The following is a 10,000-nucleotide window of genomic DNA, read 5'->3' as shown; positions in this document are numbered from 1 at the left end:
CCCCCCCAAAAAATTTTCCCCCCCCCTCAAAAATTTCCCCCCCCCCCTCAACACACACCACCATATCCCCCCCCCCTCAACACACACCACACCACCCCTCCCCCCCCCTCAAAAATCCCCCCCCCCCCTCAACACACAAAATACCACCCCTCCCCCCCCCCTCCAAATTTTGCCCCCCCCCCCAAAAAAATTGGCCCACCCCCTCAACACACACCACACCACATCACCCCTCCCCCCCCTCCAAAATTCGCCCCCCCCCCCCCCCCCTAAACACACACCACCCCACCCCACCCCTCAACACACACCACACCACCCCTCCCCCCCCCCCTCAAAAATCCCCCCCCCCCCTCAACACACACCACACCACCCCTCCCCTTCCCCCCCTCGAAATTTCGCCCCCCCCTCAACACACACCACCCCACCCCTCCCCCCCCGCCCCAAAAATTCGCCCCCCCTCCAAATTTCGCCCCTTCCCCCCCCAAAAATTCGCCCCCCCCCTCAACACACACCACACCACACCACCGCTCCCCCCCCCCTCCAAAATTCGCCCCCCCCCCCAAAAATTTCCCACCCCTCCCCCCTCAACACACACCACCCCACCCCCCCCCCCCCAACACACACCACACCACCCCTTCCCCCCCCCCTCAACACACACCACACCACCCCTCCCCCCCCCCCGCCCCCAAAAAATTCGCCCCCCCCCCCCCCCCCCAACACACACCACTCCACCCACCCCCCCCAAAAAAATTCGGCCACCCCCCTCAACACACACCACACCACACCACCCCTCCCCCCCCCCCCCTCAACACACACCACCCCACCCCCCCCCCTCAACACACACCACACCACCCCTCCCCCCCAAAAAATTCGGCCACCCCCCTCAACACACACCACACCACACCACACCACCCCTCCCCCCCCCCCCCCCCAAAATTCGCCCCCCCCCCCCCCTCAATACACACCTCCCCACCCTTCCCCCCGCCCCCAACACACACCACCCCTCCCCCCCCCCCCCAAAAATTCGCCCCCCCCCCCCCCCCCTCCCCTCAATACACACCTCCCCACCCTTCCCCCCCCCTCCCTCAACACACACCACACCACACCACACCACCCCTCCCCTTCCCCCCCTCCAAATTTCGCCCCCCCCTCAACACACACCACCCCACCCCTCCCCCCCCCCTCCAAATTTCGCCCCTTCTCCCCCCCAAAAATTCGCCCCTCCCCCCCCCCCCCTCAACACACACCACACCACACCACCCCTCCCCCCCCCACCCCCCTCAACACACACCACCCCACACCACCCCTCCCCCCCCCCAAAAATCCCCCCCCCCCCCAACACACACCACCCCACCCCCCCCCCCCCCCAACACACACCTCACCACCCCTCCCCCCCCTCAAAAATTCCCCCCCCCCCCCTCAACACACAAAACACCACCCCTCCCCCCCCCCCTCCAAATTTTGCCCCCCCCCCCCCCCCCCAAAAAATTGGCCCCCCCCTCAACACACACCACACCACACCACCCCTCCCCCCCCTCCAAAATTCGCCCCCCACCCCCCTCAACACACACCACCCCACACCTCCCCTCCCCCCCCCCCGAAAATTTCCCCCCCCCCCAAAAATTCCCCCCCCCCCCCCCCCCCCTCAACACACACCACCACATCCCCCCCCCCTCAACACACACCACACCACCCCTCCCCCCCCCCTCAAAAATCCCCCCCCCCCTCAACTCACAAAACACCACCCCTCCCCCCCCCCCCCCCAACACACACCACACCACACCACCCCTCCCCCCCCCCCTCCAAATTTTGCCCCCCCCCCCCAAAAAATTGGCCCCCCCCCTCAACACACACCACCCCTCCCCCCCCCCCCTCCAAAATTCGCCCCCCCCCCCCTCAACACACACCACACCACACCACACCAACCCTCCCCTTCCCCCCTCCAAATTTCGCCTTCCCCTCAACACACACCACCCCACCCCTCCCGCCCCCCCCAAAAAATTCGCCCCCCCCGGTCCAAATTTCGCCCCTTCCCCCCCCAAAAATTCGCCCCCCCCCCTCAACACACACCACACCACATCACCCCACACCACGCCTCCCCCCCCTCAAAAATCCCCCCCCCCCCCCTCAACACACACCACACCACACCACCCCTCCCCCCCCCTCAAAAATCCCCCCCCCTCAACACACACCACACCACCCCTCCCCTTCCCCCCCTCCAAATTTCGCCCCCCCCTCAACACACACCACCCCACCCCTCCCCCCCCCGCCCCCAAAAAATTCGCCCCCCCCCCAACACACACCACCCCACCCCCCCCCCAAAAATTCGGCCACCCCCCTCAACACACACCACACCACACACCCCCTCCCCCCCTCCAAAATTTGCGCCCCCCCCCCTCAATACACACCTCCCCACCCCCCCCCCCCTCAACAAACACCACACCACCCCTCCCCCCCCCTCAAAAATCCCCCCCCCCCCTCAACACACACCACACCACACCACCCCTCCCCCCCCCCCCCCCAACACACCCCCCCCCCCCCAACACACACCACACAACCCCTCCCCCCCCCCTCAAAAATTCCCCTCCCCCCCCTCAACACACACCACACCACCCCTCCCCCCCCCCCCCTCAAAAATCCCCCCCCCCCCCCTCAACACACACCACACCACACCACCCCCCCCCCCCCCCCCTCCAAATTTTGCCCCCCCCCCCCCAAAAAATTGCCCCCCCCCCTCAACACACACCACACCACACCACCCCTCCCCCCCCCTCCAAAATTCGCCCCCCCCCCCCCTCAACACACACCACCCCACCCCCCCCCCTCAACACACACCACACCACCCCTCCCCTTCCCCCCCTCGAAATTTCGCCCCCCCCTCAACACACACCACCCCACCCCTCCCCCCCCGCCCCAAAAATTCGCCCCCCCCTCCAAATTTCGCCCCTTCCCCCCCCAAAAATTCGCCCACCCCCCCTCAACACACACCACACCACACCACCGCTCCCCCCCCCCTCCAAAATTCGCCCCCCCCCAAAAATTTCCCACCCCTCCCCCCTCAACACACACCACCCCCACCCCCCCCCCAACACACACCACACCACACCACACCACCCCTCCCCCCCCCCCCCCTCAACACACACCACACCACCCCTCCCCCCCCCCCGCCCCCAAAAAATTCGCCCCCCCCCCCCCCCAACACACACCACTCCACCCCCCCCCCAAAAAAAATTCGGCCACCCCCCTCAACACACACCACACCACACCACACCACCCCTCCCCTTCCCCCCCTCCAAATTTCACCTTCCCCTCAACACACACCACCCCACCCCTCCCCCCCCCCCAAAAATTCGCACCCCCGTCCAAATTTCGCCCCTTCCCCCCCCAAAAATTCGCCCCCCCCCTCAACACACACCACGCCACACCACCCCTCCCCACCCCCCCCCCCTCAACACACACCACCCCTCCCCCCCCCCCCCCTCAACACACACCACACCACCCCTCCCCTTCCCCCCCTCCAAATTTCGCCCCCCCCTCAACACACACCACCCAACCCCTCCCCCGCCCCCGCCCCCAAAAAATTCGCACCCCCCCAACACACACCACCCCACCCCCCCCCCCCCCCCCAAAAATTCGGCCACCCCCCTCAACACACACCACACCACACCACCCCTCCCCCCCCTCCAAAATTTGCCCCCCCACCCCCCGGCCCCAACACACACCACCCCTCCCCCCCCCCCCAAAAATTCGCCCCCCCCCCTCAATACACACCTCCCCACCCTTTCCCCCCCCCCCTGAACACACACCACACCACCCCTCCCCCCCCTCTCAAAAATCCCCCCCCCCCCCCTCAACACACACCACACCACCCCTCCCCTTCCCCCCCTCCAAATTTCGCCCACCCCTCAACACACACCACCCCACCACCCCCCCCCCCCCCCCAAAAATTCGCCCCCCCCCCCTCAACACACACCACCCCACACCACACCACCCCTCCCCCCCCCCCAGAAAAATCCCCCCCCCGCCCTCAACACACACCACCCCACCCCCCCCCCTCAACACACACCACACCACACCACCCCTCCCCTTCCCCCCCTCGAAATTTCGCCCCCCCCTCAACACACACCACCCCACCCCTCCCCCCCCGCCCCAAAAATTCGCCCTCCCCTCCAAATTTCGCCCCTTCCCCCCTCGTCACTCCCCCACCCAACCCAACCCCGCGTCACCCCCATGACACGGCACACCCCCCCACCCCACCGCACCCCCCCACGACGCCCCCCCCGCACCCCACCTCGAAAAACCCCGCTCCCTCCACGCCACACCACAAATGCCTCCGAAAACCCCGCTCGACCCACCCCACCCCGCGTCACCCCCCCACGACATGGCGCACCCCCCACCCCACCGCACAGCCCAACGACGCCGCCCCGCACCCCACCTCGAAAAACCCCGCTCCCTCCATACCACCCCACCACGCCTCCGAAAACCCCGCTCAACCCACCCCACCTCGCGTCAGCCCCCCAGGACACGGCACACCCCCCACACCCCACCGCACCCCCCCACGACGCGGCGCATATCCCCCCCCCCCCGCACCCCACCTCGAAAAACCCCACTCGACCCACCCAACCCCGCGTCACTCCCCCAGGACACGGCGCACCCCCCCACCCCACCGCACCCCCCCACGACGCGGCGCATATCCCCCCCCCCCCGCACCCCACCTCGAAAAACCGCGCTCGACCCACCCCACCCCGCGTCACCCCCCCACGACACGGCGCACCCCCCACCCCACCGCACCCCCCCACGACGCCCCCCCCCGCACCCCACCTCGAAAAACCCCGCTCCCTCCACGCCACACCACCACGCCTCCGAAAACCCCGCTCGACCCACCCCACCCCGCGTCTCCCCCCCACGACACGGCGCACCCCCCACCCCACCGCACCCCCCAACGACGCCGCCCCGCACCCCACCTCGAAAAACCCCGCTCCCTCCATACCACCCCACCACGCCTCCGAAAACCCCGCTCGACCCACCCCACCTCGCGTCAGCCCCCCACGACACGGCACACCCCCCACACCCCACCGCACCCCCCCACGACGCGGCGCATATCCCCCCCCCCCCCCCGCACCCCACCTCGAAAAACCCCACTCGACCCACCCAACCCCGCGTCACTCCCCCAGGACACGGCGCACCCCCCCACCCCACCGCACCCCCCCACGACGCGGCGCATATCCCCCCCCCCCGCACCCCACCTCGAAAAACCCCGCTCGACCCACCCCACCCCGCGTCACCCCCCCACGACACGGCGCACCCCCCCACCCCACCGCACCCCCCCACGACGCCCCCCCCCGCACCCCACCTCGAAAAACCGCGCTCCCTCCACAGCACCCCACCTCTCCTCCAAAAACCCCGCTCGACCACCCCCACCCCGCGTCACCCCCCACGACGCCCCCCCGCACCCCACCTCGAAAAACCCCGCTCCCTCCACAGCACCCCACCTCTCCTCCAAAAACCCCGCTTGACCACCCCAACCCCGCGTCACTCCCCCACGACACGGCGCACCCCCCCACCCCACCGCACCCCCCCACGACGCCCCCCCGCACCCCACCTCGAAAAACCGCGCTCCCTCCACAGCACCCCACCTCTCCTCCAAAAACCCCGCTCGACCCACCGCACCCCGCGTCACGGCGCACCCCCCACCCCAGGGCACCCCCCCACGACGCCCCCCCCCCCACCCCACCTCGAAAAACCGCGCACCATCCACAGCACCCCACCTCTCCTCCAAAAACCCCGCTCGACCCACCCCACTCCGCGTCACCCCCCCACGACACGGCGCACCCCCCCACGACGCCCCCCCGCACCCCACCTCGAAAAACCCCGCTCCCTCCACAGCACCCCGCCACGCCTCCGAAAACCCCGCTCGACCCACCCCACCCCGCGTCACCCGCCACGACACGGCGCACCCCCCCACAACGCCCCCCCCGCACCCACCTCGAAAAACCCCGCTCCCTCCACGCCTCCGAAAACCCCGCTCGACCCACCCCACCCCGCGTCTCCCCCCCACGACACGGCGCACCCCCCCACGACGCCCCCCCGCTTCCCACCTCGAAAAACCGCGCTCCCTCCACAGCACCCCACCTCTCCTCCAAAAACCCCGCTCGACCACCCCCACCCCGCGTCACCCCCCACGACGCCCCCCCGCACCCCACCTCGAAAAACCCCGCTCCCTCCACAGCACCCCACCTCTCCTCCAAAAACCCCGCTCGACCCACCCCAACCCCGCGTCACTCCCCCACGACACGGCGCACCCCCCCACCCCACCGCACCCCCCCACGACGCCCCCCCGCTTCCCACCTCGAAAAACCGCGCTCCCTCCACAGCACCCCACCTCTCCTCCAAAAACCCCGCTCGACCACCCCCACCCCGCGTCACCCCCCACGACGCCCCCCCGCACCCCACCTCGAAAAACCCCGCTCCCTCCACAGCACCCCACCTCTCCTCCAAAAACCCCGCTCGACCCACCCCAACCCCGCGTCACTCCCCCACGACACGGCGCACCCCCCCACCCCACCGCACCCCCCCACGACGCCCCCCCGCACCCCACCTCGAAAAACCGCGCTCCCTCCACAGCACCCCACCTCTCCTCCAAAAACCCCGCTCGACCACCCCCACCCCGCGTCACCCCCCACGACGCCCCCCCGCACCCCACCTCGAAAAACCCCGCTCCCTCCACAGCACCCCACCTCTCCTCCAAAAACCCCGCTCGACCCACCCCAACCCCGCGTCACTCCCCCACGACACGGCGCACCCCCCCACCCCACCGCACCCCCCCACGACGCCCCCCCCCGCACCCCACCTCGAAAAACCGCGCTCCCTCCACAGCACCCCACCTCTCCTCCAAAAACCCCGCTCGACCACCCCCACCCCGCGTCACCCCCCACGACGCCCCCCCGCACCCCACCTCGAAAAACCCCGCTCCCTCCACAGCACCCCACCTCTCCTCCAAAAACCCCGCTTGACCACCCCAACCCCGCGTCACTCCCCCACGACACGGCGCACCCCCCCACCCCACCGCACCCCCCCACGACGCCCCCCCGCACCCCACCTCGAAAAACCGCGCTCCCTCCACAGCACCCCACCTCTCCTCCAAAAACCCCGCTCGACCCACCCCACCCCGCGTCACGGCGCACCCCCCACCCCAGGGCACCCCCCCACGACGCCCCCCCCCCCCCCCACCCCACCTCGAAAAACCGCGCTCCATCCACAGCACCCCACCTCTCCTCCAAAAACCCCGCTCGACCCACCCCACCCCGCGTCACCCCCCCACGACACGGCGCACCCCCCCACGACGCCCCCCCGCACCCCACCTCGAAAAACCCCGCTCCCTCCACAGCACCCCGCCACGCCTCCGAAAACCCCGCTCGACCCACCCCACCCCGCGTCACCCGCCACGACACGGCGCACCCCCCCACAACGCCCCCCCCGCACCCACCTCGAAAAACCCCGCTCCCTCCACGCCTCCGAAAACCCCGCTCGACCCACCCCACCCCGCGTCACCCCCCCCACGACACGGCGCACCCCCGCACCCCACCTCGAAAAACCCCGCTCCCTCCACAGCACCCCGCCACGCCTCCGAAAACCCCGCTCGACCCACCCCACCCCGCGTCACCCCCCACGACACGGCGCACCCCCCCACCCCACCGCACCCCCCCACGACGCCCCCCCCGCACCCCACCTCGAAAAACCCCGCTCCCTCCACGCCTCCGAAAACCCCGCTCGACCACCCCCACCCCGCGTCACCCCCCACGACGCCCCCCCGCACCCCACCTCGAAAAACCCCGCTCCCTCCAGAGCACCCCACCTCTCCTCCAAAAACCCCGCTCGACCCACCCCAACCCCGCGTCACTCCCCCACGACACGGCGCACCCCCCCACCCCACCGCACCCCCCCACGACGCCCCCCCGCACCCCACCTCGAAAAACCGCGCTCCCTCCACAGCACCCCACCTCTCCTCCAAAAACCCCGCTCGACCACCCCCACCCCGCGTCACCCCCCACGACGCCCCCCCGCACCCCACCTCGAAAAACCCCGCTCCCTCCACAGCACCCCACCTCTCCTCCAAAAACCCCGCTCGACCCACCCCAACCCCGCGTCACTCCCCCACGACACGGCGCACCCCCCCACCCCACCGCACCCCCCCACGACGCCCCCCCCCGCACCCCACCTCGAAAAACCGCGCTCCCTCCACAGCACCCCACCTCTCCTCCAAAAACCCCGCTCGACCACCCCCACCCCGCGTCACCCCCCACGACGCCCCCCCGCACCCCACCTCGAAAAACCCCGCTCCCTCCACAGCACCCCACCTCTCCTCCAAAAACCCCGCTTGACCACCCCAACCCCGCGTCACTCCCCCACGACACGGCGCACCCCCCCACCCCACCGCACCCCCCCACGACGCCCCCCCGCACCCCACCTCGAAAAACCGCGCTCCCTCCACAGCACCCCACCTCTCCTCCAAAAACCCCGCTCGACCCACCCCACCCCGCGTCACGGCGCACCCCCCACCCCAGGGCACCCCCCCACGACGCCCCCCCCCCCCCCACCCCACCTCGAAAAACCGCGCTCCATCCACAGCACCCCACCTCTCCTCCAAAAACCCCGCTCGACCCACCCCACCCCGCGTCACCCCCCCACGACACGGCGCACCCCCCCACGACGCCCCCCCGCACCCCACCTCGAAAAACCCCGCTCCCTCCACAGCACCCCGCCACGCCTCCGAAAACCCCGCTCGACCCACCCCACCCCGCGTCACCCGCCACGACACGGCGCACCCCCCCACAACGCCCCCCCCGCACCCACCTCGAAAAACCCCGCTCCCTCCACGCCTCCGAAAACCCCGCTCGACCCACCCCACCCCGCGTCACCCCCCCCACGACACGGCGCACCCCCGCACCCCACCTCGAAAAACCCCGCTCCCTCCACAGCACCCCGCCACGCCTCCGAAAACCCCGCTCGACCCACCCCACCCCGCGTCACCCCCCACGACACGGCGCACCCCCCCACCCCACCGCACCCCCCCACGACGCCCCCCCCGCACCCCACCTCGAAAAACCCCGCTCCCTCCACGCCTCCGAAAACCCCGCTCGACCCACCCCACCCCGCGTCACCCCCCCACGACGCCCCCGCGCACCCCACCTCGGAAAACCCGCTGCATCCACACCACCCCACCCCACCTCGGAAAACCCGCTGCATCCACACCACCCCACCCCGCGTCACGGCACACCCCACCGCACCCCCCCTCGACGCGGCGCATCCCCCCCGCACCCCACCTCGAAAAACCCCGCTCCATCCACACGACCCCGCCACGCCTCCAAAAACCCCGCTCGACCCAGCCCACCCCGCGTCACCCCCCCACGACACGGCGCACCCTCCACCCCACCGCACCCCCCGACGACGCGGCGTATCCCCCGCGCACCCCACCTCCAAAAACCCCGCTCGACCCACGGCACGTCACCTCACCCCCCCACGACATGGCACACCCTCCCTCCTAAGAAATCGCGCTCCGCAATGACACGGCACACACACCCCACTGCACACGACCCCCTCCCGCGACACGGAACCTTCCACCCCCCGACGGACCTCCTCAAGAAACCCCCCCACGACATGGCACCCCCCCGCGACATGGCACACCCTCCCTCCTCAGAAATCCCCGCTCCAACAACCCGCCCGCGCAACATGGCACGCCCTCCCTCCTCGGAAAAACCCCGCTCCACCGAACCCCCCCACAACATGGCACACCCTCCGCTCCCAAAATACCTCGCATCTTGAGGAGGGGGTATCACGTGAGAGCGAGGCAGAGGGAGGGGCCAGGCACGACGTACGCAAAGACAATCGCGACGAGGAGAGGAGGCGCCGCGTCATGGCAAGGCGAGGGGGTTTCCTACCACGATGTCGGCGTTGGAGAGTCGAGACGTGATCCGAGGGGATTTCCATGCCACGGTCTCGAAAC

This window comes from Lygodium microphyllum, chromosome 16 (assembly GCF_053477565.2).
Source record: "Lygodium microphyllum isolate KBCC chromosome 16, Lygodium_microphyllum_v1.1.10, whole genome shotgun sequence".
Taxonomy (NCBI): domain Eukaryota; kingdom Viridiplantae; phylum Streptophyta; class Polypodiopsida; order Schizaeales; family Lygodiaceae; genus Lygodium; species Lygodium microphyllum.
The sequence above is the reverse complement of the archived record's forward strand: the minus strand, read 5'-3'. Positions refer to the sequence as shown.